The 12,882-nt window shown below is 37.1% G+C and overlaps 1 protein-coding gene across 7 annotated transcripts in view; it reads left to right on the top strand.

The window, feature by feature from the left end:
• The window catches only part of LOC105490453 (collagen type IV alpha 6 chain), a 312,047-nt gene that overhangs the window by 2,154 nt on the left and 297,011 nt on the right, over nt 1–12,882 (top strand). The window lies entirely within an intron of this gene.

The following is a 12,882-nucleotide window of genomic DNA, read 5'->3' on the forward strand; positions in this document are numbered from 1 at the left end:
GTTAACATTTCATAGGCTGTTTAGATGTCATCTATCAAATCAACTAGGGACTGCAGATAAAGAAATTTCTGAAGATATTTGGTCAAGGAAAGTTTAATGGGTCCCAGAAAGTAGAGAAATCTCCAGTGGAATTACTAGGATAATTTCACAAAGATGGAGTGACCGAAATAATCAAACATGCTGCAGTTTTCCAGTTTCACTAGCTACTTACGCTGACAGAAATACAAACTGTTGAGTTTGAATATGAAGTTGTTCAGTTGTTGAGTACTGTTTCACTGCTGTATTTTTTTTAAAAAGTTTAATGATACCCAAAGCCATTCACTATATAGATGACTGATGAATATATATTCCAAATATTTATCTTGAGGGTTTTGATCGTTTTAACTGATTGGCTCTACTTTTTAATATTTTAAATATTTTTAAATACTATTATAGAGCCATACTTAATTCAACCTAATAAATCACCCAATGCGTTTATGAAAAAATGGATTATTTTATCTTGGCATATGATGTCTTTAAGAAAATACCAGAGTGAAGTGAAGTTATTTCTCTTATAAAGAGAGAATGATGCCAAAAAACTTGAATACCAACATCTTGTGACCCCTTAACTCAACATCAGTTCCTATGTAAGTAAATTCTTGACTTTGTAAGCAAAGATATTGATCTAAAACTCTGTGTACTTCTCCATCTTATTCCTTCAATATACAAGTTTAGTTATGTATTACCTTCAGGCTCAATACTACATTAATTGAAAATGCCAGGACTTGATTAGTTAACAATTCATCCAGGAATCTTGCCACTTGTAAGTGTCATGCTTGGGCAGAATACCCTCAAGCGAAACATTTATTTTTAGACTCTGGCTGATTTTATTCAGTGTACTTTTGGGAAAAACACTACAGATCATTCCAGATAGCTGAAGACTTCACAAGCACTGCATCCTGTTACTTAATACCTTTAAAAACCACTTTAATGCTTGCAATTCTTTCAAGTATTGAAATGAGTCTCCAAAATTAAGCACTGCTTTGGTTTATGAGTTTTAGACTCTGTCTCATTGTTTTATGATGTTACCTGCTATGTCAGTGTCATTGACCATGGTAAGTCTAAAATAGACCTTGAGCTCCGCAGAGAATACTTTATTTTTTGGCTTATTTAACTACAGAGCCACTTCCTTCACTTGTTGTTTACTTATGCACAATATATTTGACATTGTAAAGCTATTTTTTTCACTTTTGGGGAAAATGACAAATATAAAGAGAGTCACAGAATAAGTTATCAGAAGATGATTTTTCTGAAGGGATGTTTTGTTTTTTCTTTTACACACTTTGCACTGGATTCTCATCTGTACGGGTTGGTTCTCATCTTCTACACTCAATTCCAGTTTATCCTCGTGAGTTTGTTGTGTTTTTCACCCTTTGGATTGTTTTAAACATTCAAATTCTCTGTGCCATGTTTGACTAATATTAATGAAAATAGTTATTAAAAATAGATTGTCAAGAACTATGTTGCATTTTGCTACGACAAAGTCTCTTTACTGTGATAATTAAGTTGCCAATAATATTGGCAAGCATTTAAAGATTGGGTCATTTAGGGGCTTTTGGGTTCTTCCTTTTCCCGAGTTTACAAAGCACGTCTATATAAAGTAAAGGAAAACTAAATGTTAAAATCCATGTTAAAGAATGAGCTTCCATTAAATTTATTTTAAAGGAGTAATGATCTTCATTCAGGTGAAATATTTGCACAATTTATCTGCATAAAATAGAGTCTAGGATCTCAGAACATCCATAATTGTCTTTGGCTATTAAGCTCCTAACTACCTAAGGGGCTGTGCTAGACTGAGCACAGCATGCAAAGATTTATTTAAACATAGTTCCTAACTCTCTAGGAATTTGCTTTCTCAGACAATGGTGGTCATTATGTTACTTAGAAGATAGAATGCTTAATGATAACTTATTATCTACATGTACTTGCATTGTGTTAGAGAAAAGTCTAGATAGATACAAATCTCACCATCAGTCAACATATCTAGGAAAAAATATTTATCCCGAAATAGTCAGATCCTTATGTTTTCTTCACACTTTGCCCCCTCCAAATGAGCTGTCAGGAAAAAGTCTAATACAATCAAGCATACTTAAAGTCAAAAGCCTAGGGGGATACTTATTTGGGTTGGGAGGAGGGTAAGGAGAGAAAACATTTCTATTGTCCCTTCTGCAAAGAACATAGGTAAAATGCCTTTAGCTGCACTCAAATCAAGGTCTAATAGAAATATCAACTTCTTTCTTTAAAGTTGTAACATACCCAGGTAGGTCCTTTCTGTTGTGATTTTCAGTCTTATAGCAGTCATCAAAATATGAATATTATGTAAAGGGAGTTCAGACACGGAGACAATCTCTTCCTGTTCTAAAGATCAAGAGGAATATTTGCATTTTCTGGGGCTGTGTCTCTATAAATCCTTAGAGTACTCTTCTACTTTACCTGCTAGCAAATATCCTATATCAGCTAGCTATGAAAAATCACAACATATAATATACATGTGTGTATGTGTGTATATAAATATATAATATGTATATATATCTTGGGATGACTAAGGATACTGATAGAAATGTATGAGGACATTATCAAGTAAATCGTCAAGTGGCTGTAAATACCTAATCCATAGATGATAATACATTTACATTATTTACAGGTCAAATTCAAATATATTTTAAGATAAAAGAGGAGGGGATAATATTATTATCTAAAGTGTTACTAAGGAAGCAAATATATAACCATATCAAAAATTGTTTTATTACGTATTTTAATGATTGTATTTCAATGTAATCAGTTTCCATTGTAATCCCATGTATTTCATTGTATAATTCTAAAACTAGCAGGGTGCGGTGGTGTGTGCCTGTAGTCTCAGCTACTTAGGAGGAGGCTGAGGCAGGAGGATTGCTTGAGACCAGAAGTTTGAGGGTGTGACACGCCATCATCGTGCCTGTGAATAGCCACTGTACTCCGCCCTGGGCAGCAGAGTGAAACCCTGTCTCAAAAAGAAAAAAAAAATAGTATTCTAAAAATGAGTGTGTAGGTTTCACTAGACTGCCAATGTATGGCATTAAAAAAGTACCTCTAGTTCAAGAAAATTGGTTTTACAAAAGCAGTCACTTTCTAATGTTTGTTCAGGCATGGGGGGAATTGTGTTGGCTCTAAGTGGCAACAATCTTTTAATTTTTAAGCATAGTTCAGAGTCTTCAGTAAACATGCTCATATATTCTGTAAGCTCATAATCAAGTCATATGACTGGAGTAAAGTATACTGTTTCCCTTATTATCTCATTAACAGAATAAAACTGATTGACCTCAGTTATTAATATTGGTTTTTATTTGCCTGAATCATATGGATTATTTCATAATTTTACCACAGGTGCGATTGTGGCACACCACAGCCTCAAGCAATCCACCTGCCTCAGCCTCCTGAGTAGCTGGGACTATAGGCACACACCATAGCTCCCTGTTAGAATAATCTTAAAAGTATGGCTGGGTGCAGTGGCTCATGCCTGTAATCCCAGCAGTTTGGGAGGCCAAGGTAGGTGGAGTGCTTGAGCTCATGAGTTCGAGACCAGCCTAGGCAACATAGTGAAACCCTGTCTCTACAAAAATTACAAAAATTAGCTGGGCATGGCAGTGCATGTCTATAGTCCTATCTACTGGGAGGCTGAGGTGGGAGGATGGCTTGAGCCCAGGAGTTAGAGGTTGTAGGTGAGCTGAGATTGTGACACTGCACTACAGCCTGAGCAATAGAGCTAGACCTTGTCTCAAAATAAAAAGAAAAAGAAAAAGAAAAGAAAAAACAGTATACAGTAATATACTTGGAGTATAGACTTGTCTTATGCTGTATAGGTGACAAGACATACACACATAAAAAGAACATCGTGGGATAACATCAGGCTATATTAAACTATCAAGTTCCTTTATATCTGCCTGAATGTCCCAGTGAGGCAGATCATAGGGCTTTTACTTGTTTTAAAGTCTAATTAAATGCTCAAGGGAAAATGGTAATGGGAAAATTAGCTAAGAGCAATTATCAACTCTCTTACTTTCTTAATCTATCCCTTTCCTAGGGTTTCAATTTTTCTTCTATAAACAATATTGAATTCTCCTCCATTACAACAGTGAATTTAAAAATAATCATTTTCTTTAATAACTCTAACATCTTCAATTGCATTACCCCCAAGTTTCTGGGTATTGTCTAGTCTTCATCACCAACCACTTACCCTTCAACCTATTACAGTCTCAACTGAGTCTACTCCAGGAAAACAGCCCTCTTTCAAGCTTCTAATGGCTGCCTAATTACCAAACCCAATGGCTTATTTGCAGTCCCCATTCTATCTGACTTCACTGTGTTATCTGACATTTCCCAGTCACTCAGATACTTCTTTTTCCCCTTGTTTTTTGTTTTGTTTTGTTTTGTTTTTTGTTTTTTTGTTTGAGACGGAGTCTCACTCTATCACCCAGGCTGGAGTGCAGTGGCACAATCTTGGCTCACTGCAACCTCCACCTCCCAGGTTCAAGTGATTCTCCTGCCTCAGCCTCTTGAGTAGCTGGGACTACAGGTGCCCACCATTCACCCAGCTAATTTTTGTATTTTGAGTAGAGATGGGGTTTCTCTGTGTTAGCCAGGCTGGTCTTGAACTCCTGACCTCAGGTGATCCACCTGCCTCAGCCTCCCAAAGTGCTGGAATTACAGGCATGAGCCACCACACCTGACCTCCTTTTGTTTTTTAAGACATTATACCTCACTAGGGAGCTGGTAATAATCCTGAAATAAATAATCTCGAATCCCATAATTCTAAATGTCAAAATCCTGAAAGACCAAAATCTCAAAAATATTCTGGAAAAAGTAATTTTAAAAATTATTTAAAAGATATTTACTTACATTTTTAAAAGGATAGTTGTTTGAGAAACATAAAACACAACAGAACACTCCAAAGGTCACTTTACATAATAAAATGGACAACAATAACATACATAGTTTTGTACAGATAAACACTTAGTATGTACTAGTGATAGTCACATGTGTATGACAGTTATAAGTAGTTGAACTGTATTCACAAAGAAATAGGTCAAAAGGAAAATGTATAAAGACATATCACTATGGTTGGTAATTGTGTGCATTCAGCTTTATAACCGTAGTCATCTGAAATACCTTGATGAACAACCAAAGTCTTTTGACAAGATAGATAAAAAACCACCATAGGTGACCACCATATATGCAATCATCCAAAGAGCCAAGATCTTGAGAAATTTTATCTTTCACAAATGTGGGTGTACAAAAAGACATCTCTTCATTCACTGAGGAAGTTTTCACATTTTTACATACACACACAATTCTTACACACAAAGTCAACATTGTGATAATACACTTTCATGGAGTCAAATTTCTGCTGTCCAAGGCAACAGAAGAAAAGCCTGCCCCAGCTGTCAGAGATAGACCAATTTGCCTTCTGTATTTGTTCTCTCCCAGCCCCTAGCCTATTGGATGGTGCCCACCCACATTGAGGGCAGATCTTCCCCAGCTTGTCCACTGGGAGTCATACATTAATCTCCTTTGGAAACACCCTCACAGACACACCCAAAATAATACGTTACCGGGTTTCTAGGTATTCCTTAATCCAGTCAAATTGACACCTAAAATTAAGTCTGCAAGTCCACCCCTTGTCAACTTGGCACCCATTATGCATCTCCTTAAACCATACTTAATTTCTGAATAAAGACAATGACAAGGAAATAGTTCCATCTCACATGATGCAACTAACATGGCACAACTATCCCACTTGCAACCAAAAACACACTTCCCCAGAAATCAGTTTTCAGGATTTCAACATTTGGGATTGTAATCTTTCAGTATTGTGATTTTCAGGATTTTAAATGTCAAAGATTTTAGACTCTAGGGATTTAGACTTTAGGGATTTTGATCTTTGGGATTTCAACATTTGGGATTATGGCATTCACGATTGTGTCTTTTGGGATTATGACACACTTGCCTCACTAGTTCTCCTTATACTTCTCTCATCTTTTTATTTATGCTATTCATTCAACAAATATTTATTGAGCAACAACTATATTCCAGATGATATGCCAGGCCCTAGTGACACAGTGGTGAATAAGTTAGCCATGAACTTTGCTGTTATGGAATTTATAATCTTTATCACTCTCTTGTCCTAAAATGATGGGATTTTTCCAAAACTTAATTCTTTACTGTCTTCTTGCCTCAATGGTTTTAACTATGCCTCCTATACAGTGATGATTATCAAATTTATATCCCCAGCCAAGACATCTCTTTTGAGCTCTAAATCTATATTTCCAATTGCCTACTAAGCCCTCGTACCTGTCTCTCAATGAGTTGATATATACAAAACACTTAAAACAGTGCCTGGAGTTTAATATAGGCACTCAACCAGAGCCAGCTATTATTATTTTTATTTCCCCAAATACAGTATATTTAAAGGTGAAATTGTTTTCTTCTCCTTCCCATGACACTCCAACCAGTTGTGATCTTTTTTATTTTTGTTAAATGTCATCATCATCCACCAAGTTTCAGCAAGAAGCTACAGAATCAGCCATCAGCTCTCATTATTTCCAAAATTCTCACCAAGTTTTGATAATTTTACCAAAAATCTATAGAATCTGGCGTTTTGTTCATATTCTGTTGGCTTCAAACTTCATACATCAGTGGCCTCCTAACTGGTTTTTCTACCTCCTGACTCCATCCTTATCTCTACATTGCCACCAGAGTTATTTTACTAACAACAAACCCAGTTATGTTATCTTCTGATTTAATACCTTTATTGGTTTCTTGTTTCTTCCAGGATAAAATGCATACTACTTGGTTTGGCACATTTAAGGGCTTTCATTTTCTGGCCCAACTACTTTTCTAGCCTCATGTCGGTGTGTTTCTTCCTACTAGTCCTTCTTTCCAAACTCATGGTGTATATTACACTTCATTCAGACTGAACTTCTCACCATTCCCAAACCACTTTATGTTCTTTCACATCTCTTTGCTCCTGGATATGCAGTCCCTCTCTCTGGAATATCCTTTTCTATTGTTTCTGCTTTCTTTTCTATCTAGTGAACTCCTACTCAATCCTTAATACCCAGACCAAATGTAATTTTCTTTATGAAACAGTTCAGTTCCAGACCTCTTCGGAATGAATTTATTCTTCCTTCTGTGCTTCCAAGGAGCTTTGGGCCTCTTTGGTAGCACGTCCATGTGGTGGTAAGATTCCTATGCTTATATGACTATGTTACATTCTTCAGCCTTGTACTTAGGATGTCCAGGATACTGCCAGGCTGAGCATAAGTGATCAATAGATGACTTTCACATGAGTAAACATCTCCTAATGGCTCACAACAAACTGCCTTCTCCCTGTCTATCTTAAAAATTACTAATGTTAACTTCAATAACAATTGAATTTATGGAAAAATATCAACCCTGTTCAGTGATATAATGTTTAAGATAAAGCACTCTAGAATCAGACTTTTGTCTAAATGCTGCCTCTGCCCTCTGACACTTCCTAGCTGTGTGACTTAGGGTAACTCATTTATTTTACCTTTCTGAGATTTAATTTTCTTTTCTCTTTGTGAGTGTTTCATTGAAATATTTGTTGAGATAATTGTAGATTCACATGCAGTTGTAAAAAATAGTACAGAGAGATCCTATGTACCCTTACCCAGTTTTTCCCTAGTTGTAATACTATAATATCACAACCCAGATACTGACATTGATAATATTCACTGATCTTATTTTATTTTCCTTGTACTCATTTATATGTGTGTATTTAGTTCTATATAATGTCCTCACAGGTGTAGGTTGGGATATCCATTGCCACACTCAAGATACCAAAGTCAACAAGGATCCCTCATGCTGTCCTTTTATAACCACATCCATATTCCTCCTCCAACAACATATATTGAGTTTTGACAAATGTGTACAGTTTTATAACTGTCTCCACAATTGTAATAAAAACATTTATTTCCCAGAAAGTTCCCTTACACTCTTTGCAGTCAATTCCCTCCCGCTCGTTCTGCACGCTAGGCATCCACTGATCTGCTTTCTATTATTGTAGTTTTGCCTTTTCTAGAATTTCATATAAATGTAATCAGCATAGTGCTTTTCAGATTTGTCCATGTTGTTATAAGTATCAGTAGTTCATTCCTTTTATTGCTGAGTAATAAAAGGAATGGATATATCACGCGTTAATTCTCTCTTCATCAGTCCATAGATGTTTAGGTTGTTTTCAGTTCCTCATTATTATGAGCAAAGCTATGAATATTCAAGTCCTCATGTGAACATGTTTTCATTTCTCTTGGGTAGGTATCCAGGAGTATGATTGCTCTATGGTAAGCACATATTTCATTTTGGATAGTTTCTAAGTCTATAGCTTCGTATTCACTGATTTTTCCTTCTTCGGAGTCTAATCTGATATTAATATCATCTGTGTGTTTTTTTTCATTTCAGATAATATATTTTTCATTTCTAGAAATTCCTTTTGGATTTTAAATTTTACAAACTTCCATTCTTCTCATCATCCTGGTCACATTTTCCTCTACCTTCTTGAAGCCATGAATCCTTTTTTTAACTTTTATTTTAGGCTCAGGGGTCACATGTGCAGATTTGTTACATAGGTAAACTCGTGTCACAGAAGTTTGTACAGATTATTTCATCACCCCAGTACTAAGCCTAGTACCCAATAATTATTTTTTCTGACCCTCTCCCTCCAAGGTTTAATTTTCTCATCAGCAGAAAAGGGATGATGATACTATATTCTATTCTTGAGGTATTATTGTGGATACTGTATGTGAACATGCCATGCACCAGGTAGGTGCTAAATTCCTCTCCCATCTTTCCACCCCCCCAGTATCCTCAGAGAATTAAAAATCATTTCCCAGTTTTGACAACTGATGTATGATAAGGTGAGAGAAAGGGAGATGTCAGAGAAGACTCTCTCATTTGCAGATTGTATGTCTAGAACAAACTTGTCCAACCTGTGGCCCAAGGGCCGCGTATGGCCCAGGACAGCTTTGAATGCGGCCCAACACAAATTGGTAAACTTTCTTAAAACATTACGAGATATATTTACTATTTTTTTTTTTTTAGCTCATTAGCTATTGTTAGTATTACTGTATTTTATTTGTGGCCCAAGACAATTCTTTTCCTTCCAGTGTGGCTCAAGGAAACCAAAAAATTGAACATCCCTGGAGACAATGGCCATATTTCTCAGTTGTCCCCCTCATCTCTTTATACCAGTTTCACCACCAAAATAGTAACATATGTTTTCAAGTGTTTCAAGTTTACAAAGCACTTTATCATATATTATTTCGTTAGCTGCTCGAGACAATCCTGTGAGGGACAAATACTCTCATTCCAGAGAGATTAACTGATTTATCTAAGCTCACAAACCCAACAAATGGCAAAGTTACTGTGCTATCTCTTTAATTTAGGTTTTTTATCATCTCTTATCTGGACTTCCTACAGCAAACCTAACTGTTCCGTTTTCAGATTTCCACTGTCTCCTCATTGGCTTTCCTGATATCCATCCTCTCTGAAAGCAAAGAGCTTATTCTAAAACACAAATTGATCACACCACTCTAACATTTGTGGAAGCTACCTACACCCATAGGGTATCTGATCTGGCCCTGCCTACCCATCCAATTCCATCTCCTGTTTTGTCCTCGTGTAACTGATGTTTACGTCACAGTTATACTTGTGATGTTGGCTTAAACAGGACGTGCATATTCACTCCTGCTTCTCCTGCTTTTTTCATCCTCTGCCTTGCCTTCCTCCTGTCTATACAGATGGACATATTGTTCTTCTCTTAGGAAGTTAAGTTAGTATTTTTCTTAAGTCTCCTCTCCTTTTGTCCTTCTGTTTCTCACTGTTTTTTCTTCCCTTCAGCTAATATTTATTTAGTGACTACTATGTGCCAAGCATTGTGGTAGACCCCACTGTGGGAAGAACTATGTCAAGTACTAAGCCACCGTAGTCAGAGCACAGGGAGGGGGAAGAGGAAAGAGAGAGGTAGATCTTTGTGAGATTTGGATGGAGGATAGGAAAGAGTCAGACCTGTTCTGCGCTCTTACTTGCTCCGTAACTCCTCAGAGCATTTACCTAATACCTGTACTACCATGTATCTCTCTATGTGGGGTGTGATTGGCATTATAGTTGTTGCCGGCCACTTATTTTGTGTCCAGTACTCTAACAAACCCTTTATACATGGAGGACTCACTCCTGCAGCATATATCTGGTCCTTCCACATTTATCAAATGTAGGCAAGCCATGAGGTATGTGTCTATTCTCAAGCTTTCTGGGGGTTCTGTATTTAATTCTGGATGTCCATTTCCTGATTTTTTCCCCTTCTATTTCTTTATGAAGTGGTTACAAAATTAAAAGCTGTAACTTTAAAGCCAAATATTCCCAGGTTCAAACACAAACTCCCCTATTAACTATGGCCTTATGACAAATCATTAAATATATTATCAACTGTAAAATTATTACTATTGCAGTTATTATTTTCCCCTCATTCATTGTGATTGCCTCTCTACTAAAAATGGGTAGTGAGCCCATTTGGGTGACAATTTAGGAAAAAAAATGCTTAATTATTTGTTGAATTTGTTTTTCAAGTGTCCTAAGAGAAAAAGAGTTAGAATTTTTATTTTACTTGTTCCAGTTTCCCCAAAGCCACTTCTACCTCTGTTGCCCTACCTTTGTGATTTCCTTTAGAGAACTGCTTCCCAACTAAAGACTATGCCCAAAGGCACCACCCCAGGCATCTGTGAAGTCCCAGTTCCCCTTTGTCTAACAATAATAAGGTTAGTTTGCCATTATCTTTCAGTCTGGTTTGCTTGTATTGAGGGGGAGTTGGTGTTACTCAGTGGAAATTTCCCTGGTCATAAAGCTCTACAACATTTACCTCAGAAAGGCTTTCCCAGAATTGTCTGGGACCTCTGGCTCTGAGGCTGAATTGGTCTTTTGGGAGACAGATTTTTCTCTTGGGGAGGGAATAAATGTTACTGATATTTTTCCTTGCTCTGTACAACTTTGACCATTTTTCCGTACCCAAGGGAAGAGGATTGGCAAAGAAAATTTAAAATGACTAGATCTCTAAACTCTGTTTGTGAGTGTAGCAGATCCCTTAAAAACTGGAACAAACCTTAGATTTATGAGATTATATTGTCTTTTAGATGTGATTAAGTTGCATAGATACCATCTAGCACTGAGCATGCAACTAGATATCCAGAACATGCTCATAGATACTGATGTTGAGATTGCTGTTGATAACGAAGAAAAACGGGATACTCTATTATGACATTTTTCAAAATTTACAACAGTAGACCCCTTTTCCCCCAAACTAAATCTCATATGCCCTCCCCAAAAATATCGATGTATTTGTTAATAATTCAAAAATTTAACAGTAATTTATAAAGTCAGTAAGAAGGAAGAGCTTGAAATGAACATAAACATCTGAAACTGAGAGCTATAGAAGTCTTTGTGTGTGTGTGTGTGTTGCTCTGTCGCCTAGGCTGGAGAGCAGTGGCACAATCTCGGCTCACCGCAACCTCCGCCTCTCAGGTTCAAACTATTCTCCTGCCTCAGCCTCCCAAGTAGCTGGGACTACAGGCACCCGTCACCAAGCCTGGCTAATTTTTTTGTATTTTTAGTAGAAACGGGGTTTCACCTTGTTAGCCAGGATGGGCTCAATCTCCTGACCTCGTGATCCACCCCATCAGCCTCCCAAAGTGCAGAGATTACCACCATGCCTGGCCTGAGAGCTATAGAAGTCTTAATCTCCAGTTTATTTCTGTTTATTTTATACAGTGTTGAGAAAATCCTGATGTAATAGTGAACATCATGGGGTGAGAGCTTTTTTGTCTTGCTATCTCAGGATGCTCTGCAGTTAAACAGAAATAGCAAGAAAACCTGTATTTCCAGGTCTGCACACATAATTCATGCTCTCTTTGTCTCTCTGTCTCTCTCCTCTCTCTCCTCTCTGTTACTCTCTCTCTCTCTCTCTCTGTCACACACACACACACACACACACACAGTTAACTGGACAGCACCCATTAATACAAACGGTGATGGTTTCCAATGTGTTAATGTTTGGTATGTAACCCATTTGAATGGTGCATGCTTTGTTTTATTACAGTTTTAAAATACGTTATTTTATTTATTTATTTATTTAATGGATTTTTTTTGAGACAGAGTCTCTCACTCTGTCACCCAGGCTGGAGTGCAGTGGTGTGATCACCACTCATTGTAACCTCGACCTTCCCAGCTCAAGCGATCCTCCTGCCTCAGCCCCCGGAGTGATTGGGACTACAGGCGTGGTCCACCGTGGCCAGCTAATTTTTGCGTGTTTTGTGGAGATGGGGTTTTCACTTTGTTGCCGAGGCTGGTCTCAAACTCCGGGAACAGGTGATCTGCCCACCTTGGCCTCCTAAAATTCTGGGATTACAGGCATGAGTCACCCCGTATGGCCTAAAATATGTTGTTTTTTTTTTTTTTTAACGAAATTAAAATCTGATATTGTGAAACTGCCAAAATTTCAAACAGCACAATTTTAGTTACTTCCACAGTTTCAATACACTGTATTATATGGTAATCAGTCATTAAACTCCATAAGACAGAATGAAGTGCTACAGATGGTGTAAGAAGGGAGAGGTCAATATGGATTGTAGTTAGGGAAGGCGTCACAGAGGTATGATTTATGCTGGGTCTTAAAGAAACATTAGAAAAAGAGTAATAAATATCTATATTATATATTCTAGATTTTCCAGGACATTCCTGATTTTGTGTTTTCTTCTGAAGAAAACTTCTAGAAAAACAAGTAAATACACAAATATATTT

Source organism: Macaca nemestrina, chromosome X (assembly GCF_043159975.1).
Source record: "Macaca nemestrina isolate mMacNem1 chromosome X, mMacNem.hap1, whole genome shotgun sequence".
Taxonomy (NCBI): Eukaryota; Metazoa; Chordata; class Mammalia; order Primates; family Cercopithecidae; genus Macaca; species Macaca nemestrina.